The 23,427-nt window shown below is 45.8% G+C and overlaps 1 pseudogene; it reads left to right on the top strand.

The window, feature by feature from the left end:
- Positions 1–5,531: 5,531 nt before the first annotated feature.
- LOC140619909 (large ribosomal subunit protein uL6-like) lies at positions 5,532–6,257 on the top strand (annotated as a pseudogene).
- Positions 6,258–23,427: the final 17,170 nt, after the last annotated feature.

Genomic DNA, 23,427 nt, shown 5'->3' with positions numbered 1-23,427 from the left:
TGGGACCCGGGGGACTCCGGGTTTGGACCAAGAGCCCAATTAGAACGCGAGGAGGCCCCAGGAGGTCTGCGGCGGAGCCTAAGGCCCTGTTTCTCCAGGTCCCGACCCCCGGCCACAGCACCCGCTCCTCCCGGGCAGCTTGTTAGAAATGCAGCCTCAGGGCCTGTGCCTCGGACCCACTGAATCAGAACCTGCATTTAAAAATAAGGTGTGCACGGCTGATTTCTATGCACATCCAAGTTGGGGAAACACTGAAGCACCGGAAAACTGGGTTTACAGATTCGTTGCAAGGTTGAATACAAGCCCTCCGACCCTTGGCTACTGCAAGGTCGGCCACGCAACCGACTTCCTGAGACAGCGCTCCTTCCTCGGTGGCTCCCAGAGAGCAGCAACCAGTGGCGTGAACCAATTCTTGGAGGCGCCCAGCACACCGTGCGCCAGGCTCACCTTGCAATAGTGTGACAAAACAAGATTTTTTTTTTTTGTAAGTACCTTGGCCTGGAAATCCCTGCAGGACCCTGTGGCCTTCCATCACGGCCTGCATTTACTACCCTCCCCAGCCCCACATTGGCCCCTCTAGACCCTTCCCCACTCCCTCCTTCCACTGCTGCCACAGTGCCCCCCCCCCACACCGGTCCTCAGACATGCCAGGCACCTCTTGAAGGAGAGCCTTCGCATTGCTATTCCCTCTGCTTAGAAGGCTGTTCCCTTCAATAGCCACAGGGCTTAGTCATTGCTCCAGTGCTACCTTCTTCATGTTGCCCTCCTCAACCCTTCTCATTGAAAGTGCAGCCACCTCCTTTCACCCAGAGACGTTTCTCTCCATGCCAGTTATCGCTTTCCAGCACACTCTATGCTTTACTTGTTTATTATGCTTTATTTTTATCCCTTTCTGACCCAAATTAAAATGTAAGTTTATGATCAGCAGAGATTTTCGTCTGTTTTAGTCACTGCTGGATCCCAGCTCCTGGAACAGTCCTGGCCCACGACTGCTTGCCATGTAGTGAAGGTGTGAACAAACACACAGAAGGATGGCTTTGACCGTGGGCTCTGTAATCGGACAGACTTGGGCTTGAACTTCAGCTCTACCACGGGGAGCTGTCTGACTCAAGGCACATAGATTGGATCTGTACCTATTGGTTATCATCATTAAAACAGACTTATTATTACCATTAAATATAAACCCCATTCTCCTAAGAGACTGACTCACAAGTATCACTCATTTTTACAAATAACCAAACTTTCAAAGAATATGCCACATTGCCCAAACAAGGCTAAGGAGCAGGATTCACTTCTCAGGGGTCAATTCTTTTTGCATCGGGGAAAAGAAACCAAAAAAATAAAATAAAATAAAATAAAATAAAATAAAATAAAATAAAATAAAATAAAATAAAATAAAATAAAAATGTGCATGCATACTTCACCCAATGAAAAAGCTCCCTATTTTCTTTTTTAGGAGCAAATCAGGAAATAGTGGTTTCTTTTATATTTCCAACTAAAATCAAATGTCTGTCTTTGGACAATAGAAACTCGGACTGAACCTCAAGGAATGATTTTGTGGTGTTCTTGGCCCTGTGAAACCGACCAGATGAGGAGGTGGCTCCCTCACCTGACGAGTCACTTAAACCCACAGGAAAAGGAGCTAGGAACTTTTTCCCGCATGCTTAGACCTACTGTAAATATCTATAGAGTAAATGGCGGGTTTCTCATAATAGTTGTTCCAGGTATTTTTCTAGAGGTAAGAATTAAATATAAGTAGACTGTTTTAATTCCATTGGCTCATTCTTCGGACCTTGAAGAGCACTCATTTCTCTACCTGCAGTACAATGACTATTGGTGTGTGTCAATCACCTCACGTCTTGGAACCTCAATTCTGTTTGCCCTCAAATGGGGATTTGAGTCAGGTAGCACCTAAGGTTCTTTCTGGCTCCAACAGTCAGAGATGCTCAGAGATAGTCAGACACAGTCAGAGACTCAGAGACTTAGAGCATCTCAATCTCCTTTATCCCCCACCCTGGCTCCACCCAGTTCATCACTAAGTCCTATGTGTCTGAGTCTAAAATAGATTTGAAATCTGCTCACCCTTACAGTGAGCACCTCAGTACTCACTGGAGAGCTTCCTCATTGTTCCTTCTCTCTTGTACCTCTCCAACCTCTGCTCCCACAGAATGGACAGCATGGTCCTTTTGAAATAAAAAAAAAATTGATTCTACTCCTCCACTTAAGCCCTTAAATAGTTTCCTTTTGCACTTAAAACACCATCTCAAATCCTTAGGAGGGACAACAAGATCATGCACCATCTGGCAACACCCCTACCCCCGTCCCCTTCCCCTGCCTCATTTCAGAACCCCTTCCCCTCTTATTTCCACCAGCGCCACACGGCCTGCTCAGGTTCCTGGCTACATGCTGGTGGTTCACATGAGCTGCTACTGTGCAAGCCGCTCAGCCTAACTCTTAGCCTCTGATCCCACAACAAATGTCTTTCTCAAAGATGCCTTCTTGGACTCTTTGTTGTACATTGCATCCCTCTCAATTCTTTTTCTTGATAACACTTCTTATACTCTGCAGTTATGCATCCCTCTATGTGTCTCTTTGCTTCATATCCATGTCTCATTTTAAGTTCTAAGCTCCTCAAGGAGAAGGACAATGTGGTTGGTCCATATATTCAGCACACAGGGGGGCTCTTGGTATATACTTGGCAATTAATAAATATTTGCAGAATAAATGAATGGATGAATTATCAAGTCCATCTATGAAGGGAGAGACAAAAATAGGACTGCTCTTTTCGTTACCATCTTATGAAGTCATTTAAAATAATACATGCAAAGCAATTTGAATCCATAAAGAAATATTTTTTAAACCAAGGCATTATTCTTTTTCTAATTTAAATTCAATGAGCCAACATACAGTAGTACATACTTAGTTTCAGATGCAGTGTTCAATAATACACCAGTTGTATATAACAACATGCAGTGCCTCATCATATCACGTGCCCTCCTTCGTGCCCATCACCCAATTACCCCACCTGCCCACTCACCTCCCCTCCAGCAACCCTCAGTTTGTTTTCTATAGTTGAAAATGTCTCAGGATACCTGGTGGCTCAGTGGTTGAGTGTCCATCTTCGGCTCCAGTTGTAGCCCCAGGGTCCTGGGATCGAGTCCCACATCAGGCTCCCTGCAGGGAGCCTGCTTCTCCCTCTGCCTGTGTCTCTGCCTCTCTTTCTGTGTCTCTCATGAATAAATAAATAAAATCTTAAAAAAAAATTTTAAGTCTCTCATGGTTTCTCTCCCTCTCTGATGACTTCCCATTCAGTCTTCCCTCTCTTCCCTTATGGTCCTTTGTACTGTTTCTTATATTCCACCTATGAGTAAAACCATATAACTGTCCTTCTCTGATTGACTTATTTTGCTCGGTATAATACCCTCCAGTTCCATCCATGTAGATGTAAATAGTAGGTATTCATCCTTTCTGATGGCTGAGTAATATTCCATCATGTATATAGACCACATCTTCTTTATCCATTCCTCTGTCGATGAACATCAGCTTTTTCCACAGTTTGGCTATTGTGGACATTGCTACTATGAACACTGGGTTCAGGTGCCCCTTTGGATCATTGCATTTGTATCTTAGGGGTAAATCTTATACCACACACAAAGATAAATCAAAATGGATGGAAGATCTAACTGTGAGACAGGAATCCATCAAAATCCTAGAGGAGAACACAGGCAGCAACCTCTTTGACCTCGGCTGCAGCAACTTCTTACAAGACATGCCTCCAAAAGCAAAGGAACCACTGGGACTTCATCAAGATGAAAACCTTCTGCACAGCAAAGGAAACAGTCAGCAAAACTAAAAGGCAACCTAGGGAATGGGAGAAGATATTTTGCAAATGACATATCTGATAAAGGGCAGTATTCTTAAAGTCATTGTTCATAGATTAACTCATCTGTGAGGTAAAGGTTTGTAAAGTTTTTTTTTTTTAATTTTAACAAAAGAACACACTTATGGACCACATAACAGAGTATCAAAAGATTTGGATTGATATTTTAATGACTCAAAAACTTTGATCGTAGCATTACTGAATCTGTGACTTTAACCAAGTCACCTAGCAAAAAAGAATAGCTATGTGCTTACTATCTCGTATCACCTGCTGAAGAGTGACTGAGGATATAGTAAACACATGCATATTTCCTGTCTCATTGGCATTCGCAGGCTATCTGAAATGAATATATCAAAAAGGGAACTTGCAATTGCCATAACTTTAAGTATCCGTTATAAGAAGGGAGTTAACTAGTATTATAATTATTATCAAAACACTGACTAAAATTCATTTTGCATAGTTATTTTTTTAACCTTTTTTAGTTCCCTTATAGCTAGGTTCTCTGAGCTTCCGGTCAATGAGTTAGATAATGAGTAAATTAAAACATGTTATTACAGAAGATTGGGAATGTGGTGTGACCATTAGAAGGAAAGAAAATGAAGCAAAGGCCTGGAGCCTGATGAAGGTGAGGAGGGAGTCCTAATCCCCTTGGAGTAAGCTTGGCTAGACATGAAGATGCAGCCACAGGAAATGTCATGCTACCAGAATAAACAGGTATGCCCACCTCCATCCCCTGGTTGCCAAAAAATAGAGATAATTTTCCCTGGTCCTAGCAACCAATGAGGAATATTGTGAGAATAAATTAGATACCGTTTTGCTTTGGAGGAAAAGCACTATATAATTTATGATATTGTTATTATAATCATTAGTCATCTTTGTCTAGATTTATGGAGTGACTCATCCTAAATTAAGCCTTTGGAACAATGAGAAGAGGGAAATTTATGAGACCTACAATGATTTTCTAGTCTCATAAAAGATTGTAGTACTTGATTCTTGAGATGTTGAAATATCTCTGCCTCTTAACAGGAGGCTACAGGGACCATCCTTTGATTCATTATTTGTTAAGTCTTTCAGGTCTCCCTCCTTTTGCTCCCCTGGGACTAATAATTCAGCAAGCATTTTAACAGTCACCTTGGCTGTCAATAAATTATTTTAACTTACCTTTACAAGTGCCTGCTATTTCTCTCCTTTTCCTATGAGAATAAAAATATTGCTACTTTTTTATTCCCCATAATTTCTCTACAAACCCACTTAACATCCCGGAAGCACCTATAATATCAAAGCAATGAGCCAGGTGTAGAGACATAAGGAAATAAGATTCTGTCCCTCCCTCAAAGAGCTTGTAATTTAGTTGAAGAATATAACTAACAGGACCAAATCTGTTGGATATTTAAAAAAAAATAATAACTATGAGGTCGCAGGAACTGAATGGATAGAGAATGTGAAAGAGAGGGGAGAGTACGGAGGGCAGATCTGAGGAGGGACCCATCAGATCCATTTTAGGCCCACTGAGCTGAGGTTGATAAGATGTCCAGCAAGAAGCTTGACCCATGGGTCTGGAGTGTGAGAAAGAGGTCAGGACTGGAGACTCCGATTTGGATCTCATCCAAGGAAAAATCCTGAGACTGGGGGACATTCCCAGTGAGAGAATATGAGACGAGAAGGGAAGACAAGGGAGAGTCTGATGGTTAAAGAAAAAAAGGGCAAGAGATGCTCTCCCTTTGCTGCATCTACTGTGAGAGTGAAGACCATTCTCAGCAACCAGACCGTCACCATTCCAGAAAATGTCGACATCCCCCTGAAGGGACGCACTGTGATCGTGAAGGGCGGGCCCCAGAGGAACGCTGTGGAGGGGCTTCAATCACATCAATGTAGAACTCAGTCTTCTTGGAAAGAAAAAGAGGCTCTGAGTCACAAATGATGTGGAAATGGAAAAGAAGTGGCTACCATTTGCACGTCTGTAGTCACGCAGAGAACACGATCAAGGGCTTTACACTGGGCTTCCATTACAAGGTGAGGTCGGTGTGTGCTCACTTCCCCGTCAATGTTGTTATCCAGGAGAATGGTTCTCTTGTTGAAATCCGAAATTTCTTGGGTGAAAAATACATTTGCAGGGTTCAGATGAGGCCAGGTGTTGCTTGTTCTGTATCTCAAGCCCAAGAAGATGAGTTAATTCTTGAAGGAAAATGACATTGAACTTGTATCAAACTCAGCTCCTTTGACTCAGCAAACGACAACTGTTAAAACAAGGATATCAGAAAATTTTTGGATGGTATCTATGTTTCTGAAAAAGGAACAGTTCAGCAGGGTGGTGAATAAGATCTGAGTTGTCGAGCTACAGAAACAGCAAGATGCCAGATGATTCTTCAGACTTATTTGTGATACTTTAAAGATGCAATAAGAACTATACTGATTTGGGGCAAAAAAAGAAAAGAAAAGAAAAAAGAGGCAAGAGACAAGTCATTTTTGGGAGAGATCAAGGGATGAGAAGGGCTAATGAAGAGAAAGGATAGGAAAAGGCAGAAAATGGCAGACAGTGAGGAAGGAAGAGGAATCTTGATGAAGAGCAGAGTGGAAGAGTCAACCTTGGAAATGAACCTCCTTCCCTCTCTCCAAGCAGCACAATGAGGGGCAGATGCGTGCAGATATACTCTGAGGTGGGACAGAGGAGACTTACAGGAGAGATTGTTGGCCATGCAATGGAAAATTAAATTACAAAAGGCTGTGGTGGGGCCGCCTGGGTGGCTCAATTGGTTGAGTGACCAACTCTTGGTGTTGACTAGGTCATGATCTCAGGGCCATGAGATCGAGCCCCATGTCGGACTCCATGCTCAGCTTGAGTTTCTCTCTCTCTCTTTCTCTCTCCCTCTGCTCCTCTAAATGAATAAATACATAAACAGAATCTTTTTAAAGACAGAAAAGGAAAGGTTGTGCTCAGAGAAGACAACGATGTGTAGAGAAAGGAGCACAGATTTTGGCATTGGCCAGGTCTGGATCCAAACCCCAGCTCTTACACTGATGATCACTGAGATGTTGGACACGTGCCTTCCCCAATGGAGCCTCCGTCCCGTCTTCTGTAGAATGGGAAGCAACAAGGACATCCTCCCTGAGGTCGTTTCAAGCACTAAGAGCCCATGGGCGAAGTGCCCTGCTCTGGCCTGGGCCCGGGTAGGGACGAACGATGGACACAAACTGGCCCGAGAAGCAGAACCAAGGTTCTCGCACTTCATATTTCTAGGCCACATCCAGAATCAAGAGGTCCAGGATGGGAACCTCATAAATCTGCGCGTTCTAACGAGTTCCCAGGGGATGCTGACGCCCAGGTCGGGGAGAGGAAAGATCAAAGGGGCAAGAGACTTCGTTGGCACTGGAACCCAGGTCCCAGAAGAACCAGATCGTACCTCTTGTTCTAGTCATTCTTCCATGGATGCACTTCATTGTTTCGTCTCCAGAACCTTGGCCATCCCGCCTTGGGAGCACTGGATCTCAGCCCACTGCGCGGCTGGAGCCGTGGATGCAGAAGCGAAGGCTACCTGCAGCTTCCCTGAAGAGGGAGATAAAGGGGAGCCTGCCACCTGTCCCCCGTGTCTGTCCCCAGGGCTTGGAGCCAGGGCCCCCGGGATGGCGTCAGTAGTTGGGAGCCAGGCTGAGACAACGGGACTTTTTTTTTTTTAAGTGGAAACTGTCAAAGTTTATATATTATTTTAATTTTGTTCTGTCTTTTCAATATTGCATGGCCCGAGTGTTTAATATTTCACATGTTTCTCTCTCTCTCTCTCTCCCTCTCTTTCTTTCTCTTTTTTTCATCTTAAATTACCTTTTATTTCTCTTATTCTTTTCCTTGGCCCCAAAGTACCTTTATTGCTAAAAATGATAGTTTATAACCCTTTGCCATGGATCAGATTATCTCCAAGCAATTTCTTTTCCCGTTTTTTGTTCCTAATTCCTTCCCATTGTATTATTCAGTTATTCCATTCTATTGCATCCATTATTCACTACTTTTTTTTTTTTCAAAAATTGATTCTGCAGAAATCGAACACCCTCATTTTTCATTTCTTGGTTGGAGTTACTTTAGAAACTCAACTAGATTATGGCTCCTAATGCACTAATGCTCCGCTGAGTGCACGTTGCCCGGCATTTTTATAAGTTCTGAATATAAAGTCAAGTCAAACCCTATTCCTTTTCAAGATTCTCCTTTCATATATCGTTTAAGAAAATTGCTCAACCATCCTGCTTGCTTCTATTTAGTCCCTGACTCATTTCCTCACTGTTGAATGCCCTATCATCCTTCCTACATTTATATTTTCAGCCAAGGAAAGGAAAGTTAACCTGACATTTCGGTGCAGACCGTCGGTGACACCATGTTCTACAGCTGGAGCCTGAGGATGGCAGGGGCATGAGGATGACACCGGTCGATGCGTTAGTCAGCACAAACCTGTGTCTCTTCTCTGCATCAAGGGCCAACTACACCTCACCTGTGATCTTTCTCATCAACAAATTTTTATAATTATTCTCAACTTCCTTTAACATAGGGAAGCTTAGTCTCTTGCTTTGTGCATAGTCAACACTCAAAACCATGAACGACTGAATGACAAGTGAATGGAATGCAGACCCAACACAGCCCAGTCGTGCCTACTTGCCTAGCTACTGTCTTACCCTCATGCCCCTCTCCTAGGGGTAGGGTATTCAGAACTCCCCAGTTCCTCAAACGTGTCAGGCTCACTCATGCCCCCAAACCTTGGCATGGGTCATCCATTCCCACCCTACTTTCTCTGATTAGCACGGCTTTCCTTCCTTCCCCAGAAAGTTGCTCCTGAGCCCCTGGGTGGCCCTCCTCTGAGTGCTGGAAACATCTCAGCTTCTTTGGTCAAACACAGTACTTACAAGGTCACCGGGGTGGCTCATTGGCTGAGTGTCTGCCTTTGGCTCAGGTCGTGGTCCTGGGGTCTTGGAATCGAGTCTCACCTGCTTCTCCCTCTGCCTCTCGCTCTGTGTCTGTCATGAAGAAATAAAGAAGATCTTTATTAAAAATTGTTTAAAAATAAATAAACGCAAGGGCTTTGGGAGGCCCTCATGGCACAGTCGGTTAAGCGTGTGACTCTTGGTTTAGGCTCAGGGTTGAGTTGGGTTCCACACTTAGCAAGGAATCTGCTTGAGACTCACTCTTCCGTCTGCCCCTCAGCCCCCCACATATGATCTCTCTCTCTCTCTCTCTCTCTCTCTCAGATAAATAAATAAAGCTTTTAAAAAAATAAATTAAAGCAGGGGCTGTGTCTCGTGGCATCGTTACAATCCCAGCTTCCCACCTTAATGCTCAAATGGTGGTGCTGGGAATGAGTGAGGATGCGCTGGTATCCAGGTGAGAGGCAGAGATGACTGACACAGGAAAGTTGCCATGAGCACCGACAGGAGGAGAAAGGTGTGAAAGACGACAGGAAGAATTTTGCAGGTGGGACAGCTCATTAGATGCAGGGTGGTGGGAGGGGAAAGTAAAACACAGCTGCCGGGGAGATTTCAGGTGCTTGAGCAGAGGCCTAGGAACTTCATTTCCAAAGAGAACACCAGTAGGCCTCTACCATTAGCCTATTCTCTAGTGTTTCTAACAGAGAAGAGTATTCTTTACTGGAATAAGACAACAACGTAGCCAAGTCAACTTTTAGCAGTTCCAAGTAGCACAGAGGAATATATGGGGAGTTTGGGGGCCCTGGTGGGGCTCAAGGTTGAGCATCAGCACTCGGCTCAGGGCGTGACCCCAGGGTCCCAGGATCGAGTCCCGCATTGGGCTCCCTGCGTGGAGCCTGCTTCTCCCCCTGCTTGTCTCTCTGCCTCTCTCTGGGTCTCTCATGAATAAATAAATAGCATCATATATATACATATATATATGTAGATTAAAGATAAAGTCACAGAACCCAAGAGGGGGACGCATGGTGCCCTCACAACAGAACTGGTCCTCTCACGTCTTTGCGCAGTGGCCTTCCAGCTGCGGGGTCCCGTACAGGTGCTTCTCGTTTAAGCTCCTGCGCAGCTGTTAAGCAGGTGAAATTACACCTGCCAACGCGCTGTCACGTTCCGAGCCTTCTACAAACATCTCAACCCTTAATATTTCAGGAACTGATTTCTCCTTTCTGGGGTGATGGGTCCCTGCCCCACTCTCATCTCTCTCTCTTTCTCTCTCTCTCTGTCTCTCTCTCTCTCTCTCTCATTTCAGGTCTGCTCCTGCCATCCGAGTTGTCTCTGCTCGGACGGAAATGTACTCCATAGCGACACCTACCCAGACCCCGGCCCCCCCCATCCTATCTCAGTGAGACCCCTGTGACTTAACCCGGGTTCCTAACCGCAACCACATCCCATATTAGCTGGAAGAATTTAAAAGCTACGGCTGTCCCATGACCCCCCTTTCTCCATCCCTCTGTAAAGCCCAGATCTGGCCTCCGACCTGTCACTCGGCTAACAATCCCCTCCCCCCCTTAATTCTTAGAGCACGTATTTTCTGTAACAATAGAAAATACGTGCTCATCTCAGACATTTTCCGTGGCTGGTTGGCCGGAGGGGCAGTGCCTGGATGAGGGGCTCGCCACATGCTCAGTCGCTCCTGCTTACGTGCAGTGGACCCTGTGCAAGCAGCACCTTGTCTCTCTCTCTCTATAGATGTTAGGGTGCCATTCCGGAAAACATTGCACAAGAAGCAGAAGGTGGTCCGGCACAGGGCAGGTGCTTCCTACCCTGCAGGTCTGACCCTGATTCAGGTGTGCGCCACCAGCTGGCGAAGGGTCCGTGTCTTCTCATTGTGCCCCCGGACGTTGCACCATCACTCTTCATATGGGAGCCTCCGTGCACCCCCGGCAGCCCGTGGGCGAGCAAAGCCTCAGTCTCCACCCTTCTTCCCAAGGCCCTGGCTGCACACTCGCGTGCAAGCAAGCAGTCCGGCCTGCGGAGCTGGAGCAAAGCGAGGGGGCAGGAGCCGGGTGCAGGTGCGCGAGGGCTGGCGTCTGCGAGGATGATTACCCTCATCATGGAAGCTGCCAGACGACTTCAGCATATTCTGTGGCATGTAAACTGCCGAGAAAGAACACTGTCAGCAGTGTCATTTCTAACGAGGGAGAAACAATACATGAAGCAGGAAAAAAAAAAAAAAAAGATAAAACCCCACCCAGCGGGCCGTGTCCCCTAAATACCCCGGCAGGAGTCTGCGCCTCTCCTCCCCCTGTCGCCCTGTGGCCGGAAGGTGCCCCTGCCACAATCACTGCCTGACACTGGAGACTAGGGCTTAGAAAAAGTAGAAACCATGAAATCACCAAGCCCTGGAAATCCAGGTAGCCGCTACACAAGTCCATCTGGCCGCTGAGCGCCTTCTTGAATTTTGCTCAGAATTCTCATCTATATACAGATAATATTTGTCTGGAGAGTGTCTTGTGGCCTCTCCAGTGATTTTTTTCTTCCTTTTCACATTGTTGGTTTTAATTCAGCTTATGATTAAAAGAAAAAAAAACGGTTATCTTGGTTAGAGAAAATTTCTAGCCTGAGCGAATGCGTTGAGGTTGCAGAAACTTTGTTTTCGTAAATAAGATCGACAAAGTCATGAGAAGACCTTAGACACACGCGTACCGGCGACCTACAGGTTGACACACATGTATTGCCACAGATAGTGGCATGTGGCAACTAATGAGGAGCACAGCCCATCCCAAGGTGCAGGTGCTCCGTCTGGAAGCCCTTCCCCTGTTAACCAACACTTACGCGTCCTGGAGTCCTCACGGACCACCCCTCTCATTGAACACCCCCATCTTCAATGAAATCTGGCTTTTCCAGGAGGCTACCAAATCCCCTGCCGCCTGTCCTGCAACCCACGTGCCTTGGAGCATGTCAGGATGTGGGCTTCGTGTCCCCCCTGGTCCCCACTGTCTTCCACTCCCAATCAGCATAAGCGTCCCATGTCAACTGGGCTTCTGGAACAAGGGCACATTTTCTGCTTAGGCTCCTGCTTACATCCGGGCAGACCTCCTTCCCTCCAAGGTCCTCATTCTTTGACAGACGGACCCTCGCTTACTCTGCTTCTTGGATTTGGGAACTTGGTTTCTCTTCCCTAAACACATCGTCCTGCTCTTGATCCTACGGTACTGTTATGTTTACTCGGGTAACCAGAGCATGCCCCCCCTTTAAAGGAATGCCACACTAATTGCCTATGCAAAGGCAGTTGTTTGTTGCTTGTACGCAGCTTTCTGATTACTGTTTGAATACGGTCAAAAAGAAATTGGATTTTTTTTGTGTGCACGCCTGATTCCCTTGCATGCACGCCTTTGTCAAAATTTTGACACAGTAAATACGGGCCTCCTCCATGTGGACCCCAATTGATTAATTAAAGGAGAAATTCATTGCAAAATTGCCAGCAGCTGTTGGCTGGAACAGAGGCTGGGGAGTCATAGACAAAACGGCTCGCAGCGGATCAGGACCATTTCTAGAGGATGTGTGTCTGAATTCTGTGGAAAGTGAGTTCTACCTCTCAATCTGGGCCTTTTTTCTCACTCCATGGTCTATTTAGAATGTCTAATGTATTTTCCATCGAGGAACAAACAGGTCAAGAACAAACCCTAAACATTTTCCTTTCCCTGCTTACTTGTTTGCTTTCTCATTTTCCTTCTCTCTTTTTGTTTCTCTCTCTTTTCTTTCTTTCTTTCTTTCTTTCTTTCTTTCTTTCTTTCTTTCTTTCTTTCTTTCTTTCTTTCTTCTTCTTCTTCTTTCTTTCTTTCTTTCTTTTTCTTTTTTCTTTTTCTTTCTTTCTTTCTTCTTTCTTCTTCTTTTTTTCTTTCTTTTCTAGATCAAAGATAAAGAAATGCATAGCAAGACACCTTGCTCACTACCAGAGCACTTGTGCTACAGGAGAAGCACGCCCAGGAAGGGCAATTCACCTGGTACAAGACCACAGTGGAGACCACAGAGGGAGGAAAAAGCTAAAACCGCTTCCCTCTGCAAGCTCCTCTGACTCATGAGATCCAATGTTCTGAATTCTGACAATAGGGGTGCGCGGAATTTCAGATCCATCCTGAAGGGGAGACGAAAGAAGTTTCCAAGAAATACCAAAGAGCAAACAATGTCCAAAAATAAGGTTTTGGGGCCACAGGTGTCGTGAGAGACTGTGGGGTGACAGGAGGGGAGGAAGTCAGCAGGGCAGAGGGGAGCCACGCAGGACAAAGGGTTCAGAGCAAATGTCTCTAATAAGTCATGGCAGTGACGGTTCCTGAAGGTCCTGCCTGGTTCCCCCGCAAAGCTAAGGGTGCAGTTTTCTCCACGTGCGGCATGTGGGGCCAGGGGCTCATACACCTGGGCTCTGACCTCACTCTGATGGAGAGCTCAGCTGGGGGAGCAGGTTGGGCCCTGAGCTGCTGTGCACGTCCCCGGGGCCACCTGTGAGTCCCCGGCCTGTGGGGTTGGAGCCCATCAGGCCCAATCTTCTCCCGCCGCCCCAGCAGGTCTGACTCCATGATCCTCAGTCTGTGTGCAGGGCGCCTCTGTCTCCACGCAGCACCCGTGGGACATCAGTGTGTTGCATACTGCCTGGGCGGGGTCCAGGACCCGAGCCACACACTAGAACTCTGAGAAACCACATGTGTCAGGGGGAACCAACCTCAGCTTGAGTACCACGTTTCTCCTCAAAGCGGTCAACGCGTTGAAGGCCACGTCGGATGTTTGCTACAGACCGAGGAAGGTGTGGATGTCCATGCTCAGAGACTTCCATGCCAAAGGGACTTGAGGTATGTCTTCAAAATAATCTGAATAGTTACCATTCATTGAGTGCCTACTAAGTGTCCAACACCGTATCAACATCATCTCTGATGATCCAACCCGGCCACAAGAGGTTGTTATTATGCTCATTTTCCTAGTTAGGAAACCAACTGCTGAAATAATAAAGGACTCACCATGGTTCCACAACTGGCAGAGGGCAAAGGCAGGTCTGGACATAGTTTATTTTGCCAAAGCCTACAGTCCTCCTCATTATGCTTCCTCCCACCCACCCATTCCATCTAGAAATGCTTAAAGTGACTAGTGTCAGTTCCCCGGTCGCTCAGCTCCATTAAATAGGCCGCGTCCTTTTCATCATGGAGCTCACTGATCCTCAACCACAGTAAGTGGTAATTCCCCAAACCCACCCAAAATTTACTTCCATTTACTCTTACGGAGTCCGCTAAATCCTGTAACTAGAGAAGCAGTGGTTTCACCACCAGCTTGAAGCCAGCTCCCGGCAGCACCTTCCAATGGAATCGTTCCTGCCTCCCTTCCTCTTCCTCTTTTTCACTTTGCTCCAACCCCCAGGGCTCAGAAATCATAGCTGCCAAGATGACGGAGAGTAAACCAGGATGCACAGGGGGGAAAAAAGAAGCCAAGTCAAAACCCTTGCCTGGTAATGAACTCTGGGTCTCTAGTCTCAAAGAGACCCAGGCTCCCGTTCCATGTTTTGAGGGGGAAAGAGGTTAACAATAAATCGAGGTCAGAGGTGGGGATTTTTTCATTGTTACGACAGCAGAGTTAATATATTATGAATTTATTTGATACTGTGTTTGGGACTGAATGGGACCACAGGAGCCTTTATTACCTACCTAAGAGTGACTAGAAATCACAAATATCAAAGTGAATAGAATGGATCAAGAACTCTCCACAAAAGATTTGAGACCCCTGTGGTCAACAGCAAACAAGATTCAACATGAAAATATTCCAGTCCGAATAAAAGCGATTTGGGCTCTATTTTATCTCATTGCCAAAGGCTTTCGATCCAAGGCCCATATTGTCCTAAAGAGACCAAGCAATATTTTATGTATATATGTCCATTTGCCTTTTACTGGAGAAAGAATCCACAGCTTTTATCAGAGTCACAAAAAGATTAAAATTATTTCCAAACCAAGAACTTCTGGAAGCCCAGGACAGCCTGGGACTTTAGCTTCAGATCTGGTTTATATCCCCTTCCGACACAGTGTTGGTCAGGGCCCAGCCAATCCTGCCTGAAGTGGACCCAAGTGGTGGGATGCGGCCTGATCTGTGCTCCAGAAAGTCCTTTGGATGTGATTCCAGAAACATCTACGGTTTAGATGGGGAGAAGATAAAAATTAGCTTTCAAATTCAGGATATGGTTTTCTAGGTTATAGAAACACCTTAAGAACTTGATGGCTCATTGAGGTCACCTCTATCCTGACTTTATTTGGACTCTTTCCAGTGAATTGTGGTGTGCATGTTTTCCGAACCTTTATGCATGCTTTGGCATAAAATGCAAATAACTCAATTGATTGTGGATTTCCTGATGCTCAACTCCTGGCTACTAACCTTCCAAGGACTTAGCTTCTCCGTAGTATCCACAACTGGATAAGGTGATGCCTGCACTCCTTGTTCTAGCTGCTTCTTGGAAAGTAAAGCTAGTCCAAAGTATCAGGTTTTAATTGAGCTCATAGCCCTGCCATCCCCACTCACCCAAATTCTAGCTACCTTTCCCCCATTTGACAAACTATCCCAATTGGGTCCCTAGTCATCACAGCATCAGCCAGCCAGCAGTCCCAGGAAGCGAGTCATTAGCATCTCAAGCTGGAGTTGAAGAAATGCTTTCACGGAACGTCATAGAATATCGTTCATTTGATGCACAGCAAAGTAATTGGGAAAACGTTAATTCTCTCTTAAGAATCAAGCACGAATAATAAAACTTAAATTGGCCCATGGGAGAGATCAATTAGCTGCTAGAAATTGTATCTTGCAGTCAGTTCTCAACCATCCATATTCATAAAAAAGGGGCAGGGGTCATGGAACCCGGCAGGTGATTTTTAAATAATTAGTATTTGGCTTTAGAACTCTCCATATATTTATTTGCATCAAAGTTACCTTCCTAATAATGTTTTGCTTATATTAACATTTAAATGATGACCAGCTCCCTGGAAAGCAGCAACTGGTTGCACCTGAAGAGACAACCTGCATCCAGACAAGGTGGGAGCTGTGAAGTCAAAGGAGAGATTAAAATTTTTACTCTACATTAAATCTCCCAAACTCAAATAACTGAGAATGAGCTCTAACCCCCTTCAACATGAGTCTTTCAGAAATTGCTCCCCGACCTCCAGTTAAATACCCCTGTGGGCGCCCCTCGATATCCCATAGTCCTTCACACCACCTACCATGCCAGTTGCAATTATGTGTTCCATCTCTGTTTTCCACCCTATAGCCCATGAGCTCCAAGGAGGCGGAACAGAGTCTGTCTTATTTGACCTTTCATCCCCAACACCTGGAAGGTTCACTGGTACATAGTATGCAGCCAACAAATGTTCGTTTATTGAGTGGATGGAATCTACATTTTTCCTCCAAATTATCTATGAAAAATGAGAAAGATCCATTCAACACTGACACAGGATATGTAATCGTGTCCTCAGGAGAAAGCCTGATGGGGGGATGGAAGCTTTATGAGCTCAGGGCCCCCCGCTAGTCTTATCCACTGCTGTGCACACAGAGGGTGCAGTGCCTGGTGGATTGTCCAAGTGCAGCAAGTGTGATCAAGCCAGGGGCCCCAGCACCTCCCCTCGCCCACATCATAGGTGCTTTTCCCCCCACTTGAGAGGTTATCTCAGCTCACATGGTCGCTCACATAGTCACAGAAACTGGAACAGTGGATGAGAATAAGCAAGAAAAAGTTGCACGGCTCTAGCTGCGTAGTTTTCCTACCAGGGTGCAGAGAGGCAACGGGGAACTGTGACAGAATTGTAAAGAGGCAGAGAGTTAGGCAGAGAGTTAGTGTAGCTTTGCCCCTTGGGGAACAAACAACACCTGGTGTTGCTCATGCTTGTTTCTGTGGTAAAGGCATTAGATCCTATCTGTCTGTCTGTCTGTCTCTCTTTCCTCCCTCCCTTCTTTCCCTCCGTCCCGTCCTCCTCCCTCTCTCCTCTTGCCCTCTCCCTCTTCCTCCCCTCTTCCCTGTCTCTGTCTCTGTCTCAGGTTGACCTTATCTCTATGCATCGACACTCGGGTGCTCTTTCTGGGGCACGTCAGGACTTCTGAATCTGTGCGGCCAACCGATCCACGTAGTCCTTTTGAAAAATGTTTTGTTAAAAAAAAAAAAAAAGAAAGAAAAAAAGAAAAATGTTTTGTTACCATTCCACCCTGATGTTTCCCTCACATGGAGTTTTCAGAGCGGTAACCTCGACGTCAGAACACAAGTCATCAGCAATATGCCTACCCTTGCTCTGGAATCCAGTGGAGGACCTGAGACCACGTCAACACAGGACTTACACAGTCATATGAATGGCCAGGAAACCTTCATTCGTCAAAACCACCTCGTAGGGGGATCCCTGGGTGGTGCAGCGGTTTCGTGCCTGCCTTTGGCCCAGGGCACGATCCTGGAGACCTGGGATCGAGTCCCTTGTCTGGCTCCCGGCATGGAGCCTGTTTCTCCCTCTGCCTGTGTCTCTGCTTTTCTCTCTCTCTCTCTCTCTCTATGTCTATCATAAATAAATAAAAATAAATTTTTAAAAAACCACCTTGGAGACCACCTGGGGGGACAGCGTCCTCACTTTATAAAGGAAGTTGTGGTGGTGGGGTGTTGGTGCAAGGTGACCATACATTGCAGAACTCACAGGACAGCCTGAGAGTCACCTGGCTGACAAGGGAGACATTTTCTCTTTGTGGTTATCCCCTAACTCAAGAGATAGGCCCTTCCCCTCAGCCTGTAGACAGACAGTAGTCCCCCCAATATTGAAAGGGTTCAGAAAGGTAGGAACCTTGACCTAGTTTCCTCCACTAGTGGTCACCCTATGTATCCTAACTTCCATAACCAAACTCCTAGCAGTAGACTTTGGCACTTATTGATTTTATTTTTTCCCCTCAATCTATGGCCCCATACAAAGAGAGCTAGAAGCTTCCCCTCCTCTACTGCTCTTGTCCAGCTGCTGAGAGATTTGCTCCAGATTCCAAAATTTAAATGATTCCCCCTCCTCTAGAATATACAGATTCACTTTTGGGTAGAGGGATGGGGTTGCCAAAAGCCTAAGTAACAATCCTAACAACCTCTCATTTAAGGAAGATAATATTTACTACTTTTCACCTAAAGGACCCTTGTCTCCACAAGAACACAATTTCACATCTGTGCAGACGGGACCCGGCCAACAGGGGACTCAACCCATTGGTGGAGTCTTGACAAAATCACCCTCTTCTTCCTGACGTTTGAACAACACCCTTCTCCTGACATTTACAGCCAAGCAAAGTCAGTCAGCCCTGGTGGTGATGAGCTGGCATGTGGATCCTGGGTTCATCCCCCAAGTAAGCAATTTTATTCAAGACAGTTTTCTGACTTTTGCAGGATGAGTCAAAATGAGTCCTGGCCAATTATTCATGTTTTCCAAGTCATGTGACATCCTTGCTCTATCAACTGCCATGAGGATGGGAAGGACAGGACAGGTCAGCTACTGGGTGGAGAAGTCTAGGCTTTGCTGTTGGTATTGTCACAGTCACCAGCATCCTAAGTGGGCAGGGGAGACAAAGAGACGTCTCAGCCTGGGCTCCACTGAAAATAGAGCCTGGATATTGAAAACAAGGCCTACTTTGAAAGGTAGAGTCGTGAGGCAGGGAGAGTTCATGAAAGGAGAAGTGTGACAAGGAAGGTTACAGAGCCACAGCATGCCACCACACTGGCCACTGCTTTACCAGAAGCCTCAAAGACACACAGCTGGCCGCTCAGCAGGTGCAGTGACTTCAGCCACCTGGGATGCCTCTAGACAGGCTGTGCGTCGAAGCTGCTCAAGGCAGTCGCTTCAAGGAGGAAGGAGGGGGAAATTCCACTGCATAGCTACTTCCCTCTCTTGTCTCCCAGATTCATTATACTGGGGGCTCTTCCCTCCAAACCCCGAGTCACGATGCCCAGCTTCCTCAGAAGCTGTTCAAGAGACTCATTCCAGGACCCCAGCAGCCCGCTGCATCCAAGCCTGAAGTGGCCAGAGGAGCCAGAGGCCCCAGGAGTTCTGCCCATCAGCCTCAGGTGGCAAAAATCGCACAGACCCACGAAGGACCAACCAATCTGTCTCAGTGGCAGCTGAGGGCCAGCCAGCAGATGAGGTTTGAGAATCTGAGGAGGGGTTTGAGACTAGAGCATTCAACAGAAGTTAGGATGACGATCACGTCCAAAGCACAGAAACTCCCACCAAATACCTCTTCGTGTGGAGAGCCTGGACTGGGTCCCTCATGACAAAAGCATAGTAGATATGTCAACCTTGGCATTACAAAATCTCAAGTCAAAATGATCTGTTCTGCTAGATGTAATGACATTAAGGTGCGTGCTAGCCCCTAGAGACAGACCCTGTGGTGTACTATCGAGGCCACCCATGAGCCCGAAGCACCAGACCCAACGGGTACCCTTCAATCTTTACTTAGCGGCAAGTTAAGTCTTTGCCATACTTCACACAGCTGAACTCTTTTTCGATATGAAACGTTTTCCTTCCTCTGATGCCAAATGTGGATCCCCTCTGATTCTCCTCTTCCTTTTTGGTCTCCTTCGGTGAGTACTTTTCTTCCCACTGACTCTGTAACAACTAATCTTCCTTGGGTCTCCTTTCTCAGCCCAATGCTCTTTCTCGTCCACGTGTTCTTCCTGGGGAACCTCATCTGCATCACTACTCACACTGCTCCCCTGGGCTGAGGTGCCTACAGCTCCAGACTTGGGAGTGAGGCATGATCCCAGCCCTCTATGGGGAAAAATACAAAAGACCTCAGTTACGATGACCCTGGGTAGGAAATGCTATGCTAAAAAGTGTGATGATGGCAGGGGCACCAAGAACACACTCAGCCTGAACCAATTCTGAGAGGCTAAGAAAGGAGTTATTCTGAAAGATGAAAAGAGGGAGAAAGTTCCAGGAGGAAAAAAAAAAAAAAAAACACCTCACAGAACACATGCCTGAGACAGCATGGGATCAGAGAATAAGCAGTGAATCTGAAAAGCAAGCTGAAAAATCTGTAGAGACACAACCAGAAAGGCAGAGGAAGGTCACAAAGGGCCTTACGCAACAGGCCATGGTGTCTAGACTTCACATCCTAAGAGCAGGATCAAGGCAGGGTCAGCTTTCCATTTTATAAATATCCCTTTGTGAGGACTGTGGTTTGGAGGCCATGCTGGGGAAGGGTGGAGACAGGCCAGGAAGTTGTGGCCACACCCAAGCAAGACACTTGAAACCATTAAGAGTCTGGCAGTAATGATCTTTGTTTTTCCCATTGAAAGTAACCTGTGCGGGGTAAATCCTGAGCCGGTTCCAACATTTTTGTCTATATGCTTAGAGAATAACAAATGGCTTTCTTGATTTTCAAACACTGACTTGATCTCTGGGTCTTCCGGGCAACTGTTCATTCAGCATCCTCCAGCAACTCCAGGAAATAAAAACTATTTTGTAACTGCCCAAATCATCTATTCCTCTATCATTTTTTGTTCATTTTTTTAAATGTATATCGACCAGTTACAGGAAAAAAAAAAAAACAGTCCCCATCAATTACTGTGAGTTGTAGAAAGAGGACACAAGTCCTCAGGAAGTGATATCCCAGTGAGGTACAGTTAGCAAAGGGATCAACTGTGAAATGGGACAAATGAAAGAAGGACAGAGAGAGAAGCCCCAGGAGTGGGCCATGGGTGCCTGCAGAAGAAGGAGAGGGTAACTGTGTTTAGGAGGTTTGAGTTAGGCTTGAAATGGCTAGGATCTCAGTGAGGCAGAGATAGGGGACAGATAACCCTGACAAAGTGCCAAGGGCCTGACATCACTGCTGAATGGCTAGGGTTGGTCAAAGTGGCAGGTGGATAGAGGAACACAGTAGAAAAAGAAAAATGGTGTTCAGTTCAGGGAGACTTTAAGGTTGAGGTTGAGGCAATGGCGTTGAGCTGTTTGAGTAGACATCTTCTGGGGCACCTGTGTGTCTCCGTGAGGGCATTCCACAAGGCCATGCGTGACGTACTGACTCAGCCAATCACCTCTACAACTGTTTGAACTGAAACAAATCAAATCCATTTTCTTGTTGACAGCACAGCCTTATTATCAACCCTTCCTCATAAGGAGCTACCTTCAGAGCAAAGCCCTCGGGGCAAACTCAAATTTTCCCAGTCCTCTCATGGCCACTCATGGATACAAGGCAACTCAACTGAGCCTGCAGGGTTGTCTACACCCGTATCTCTGTTCACATAGAGGATCTCCATTACTTTAGACTTAAGAGACCAGAGCTGCTATGTTATGGAGCCTGCATGAAGGCAAATTCCCTAATAATACATTAGGATGTGATCGACTCAAATCCATGGGGCCAAAAAGTAAAATGCACTAGTCAAGAGACATGTTAATAGGTTAAATGAACCTTCTAAATTGAGTTCACTGAGAAGACCCAGAAATAAATTCAAGAGGCCCATTCCCTTTTTTTATTTAATATTTTTATTTATTTATTCATGAGAGTCACAGAGAGAAAGGCAGAGACACAGGCAGAGGGAGAAGCAGGCTCCATGCAGGGAGCCCGATGTGGGACTTGATCCCGGGTCTCCAGGATCACGCCCTAAGCCAAAGGCAGACACTCAACCGTTGAGCCACCCAGGCGTCCCGAGGCCCACTCCCTTTAAGGGAACCCTGAGGAACCCTACCTGAAAGGTATGGCTGCAGAGGAAAAAGAGAGAGAGAGAGAAAGAGAACATAGAACCAGGGACCAAGAACAGTGTCTGACTTCAATAAGGGTCAAAACAATATACTCCAAACTGTGCAGGACAGAAAAAAATCATCCCTCCACAATTAAACGATACAATGCACAGTAATCGTTGTGAATCTTCATGCAAGCAACCTGGCAAGACCAAGAAATATCTTCTCTCTTAATTTGATGGTCTAACCCATCTACCTCATCAAATGTTAAGGTGCAAAAGCCACATGAACCCTTCCATTGTTAATTAACATCTATCCTGGGTGTGTGTCTAGTTTGCGTGTGTGTGTGTTTTCAGGATCTCTTCATCTGTAAACCATTATACATTCTGATTGAAGAAGAGTCATTATTATGCTCGGCTTACTCCTTACTCCCTTCTAATTCTCTCCTCTTCCTGTGTCTCCCCTGCTCTCCTGTTCCCCAAGGCCACACTGGTGGACAGAAGGACAAAGGAAGCAGAAAGATCCTGTGGTAAGTGTGCTGATAGAAATAGTTCCTACCTTTCCTCACCTCAAAACCAAGGTACCTCGGGATGCCTGGTGGCTCCATGGGTTAAACATCTGACTCAGCTCAGGTCTTGATCTCAGGGTTATGAGTTCGAGCCCCCTGCATTGTGCTCCACACACCCTTTAAAAACAAAACAAGGGCAGCCCGGGTGGCTCAGCAGTTTAGCGCCTGCCTTCAGCCCAGGGTGTGATCCTGGAGACCTGGGATCGAGTCCCATGTCAGGCTCCCTGCATGGAGACTGCTTCTCTCTCTGCCTATGTCTCTGCCTCTCATGAATAAATAAATAAAATCTTTAAAAAATAGATAAATAAAATAAATTTAAAAATAAAAACAAAACAAAAAAACACCACAAACCTAAAGATACCTTTACAGTCTGAGATTTGGAATTTAGAACTACTTTCTCTGCCTTTGTTGTCTCCTCCCAGTGGGTTTTCATCATCTCGAGTGCAGAAGGATAGAGGACAAGCACAGCTGGACCAAGTCCCACACAGCACCCTCTTTTTACTTTGGTGTGTAGGAACCACAGAAGCTCAAGGTTATGTAAGGTCCCCACCTTGGCTGTAATAAACTGCCACAAACTGGGGGGATTAAAAAATAAAAATCATTTTCTCACAGTTCTGCTGGCCAGAAGCTCAAAACCAAAGCCACACTCCCTGGAAAGCCTCTCAGAGAGAATCATTCCTTGCTTATTCTGGTGTCTGATGGCTGCTGGTATTTCTTGATTTCCTGGGCTTGTGGCTATATCGTTCTAGTCTCTTCTATGTCTAATCACTGTCCCAGCCTCTGGTGTCTTTTCTTCTACTGTCTCAAGTCTCCCTCTGCCTTTCTCTCACAAGGGCTATTTGGCAACAGACTTAGGTCTTACCCAGGTAAATCCAAGATGATCTCTTCATCTCAAGGTCCATAATTTACTTACATCTGCAATGACCCTTCTTTTTTTTTTTTTTTTTTTTTTTTTTTTTTTTTTTTACAATGACCCTTCTTCCAAATAAGGTAATACCCATAGATCTCATGATTTAGGACATAAACCTATCTTTTTGGAAGCCACCACTCAAAGCATGACAAGGTCCACATATAGAGAGGCAAATTCCTTGTTGGGAGAGTCAAACACTCTCCCAAGCCAACTGATGCCACAAATATTATCCCAAGACTGAGTCAGAACACCAGACTGGTTAAATGCGCTTCCAAGAAAAACAAATGGCAGCCTGCTCCTCTTTGAGAATTTAGACAAAGGCTGAGATTCATCCGATGAGCAAGCTCTCAGCAGAAGACAGAGACAGTTTGAATGCTAGGATTTAGGCACTTCGACTTGTAAACCATTTTAATACATACGGGGTATTGTTAGTGTGAAGTCTTTTGGAAAGAAATATGCTCAAAATGGT

This window comes from Canis lupus, chromosome 28, assembly GCF_048164855.1.
Source record: "Canis lupus baileyi chromosome 28, mCanLup2.hap1, whole genome shotgun sequence".
Taxonomy (NCBI): Eukaryota; Metazoa; Chordata; class Mammalia; order Carnivora; family Canidae; genus Canis; species Canis lupus.
The sequence above is the reverse complement of the archived record's forward strand: the minus strand, read 5'-3'. Positions and strand labels throughout refer to the sequence as shown.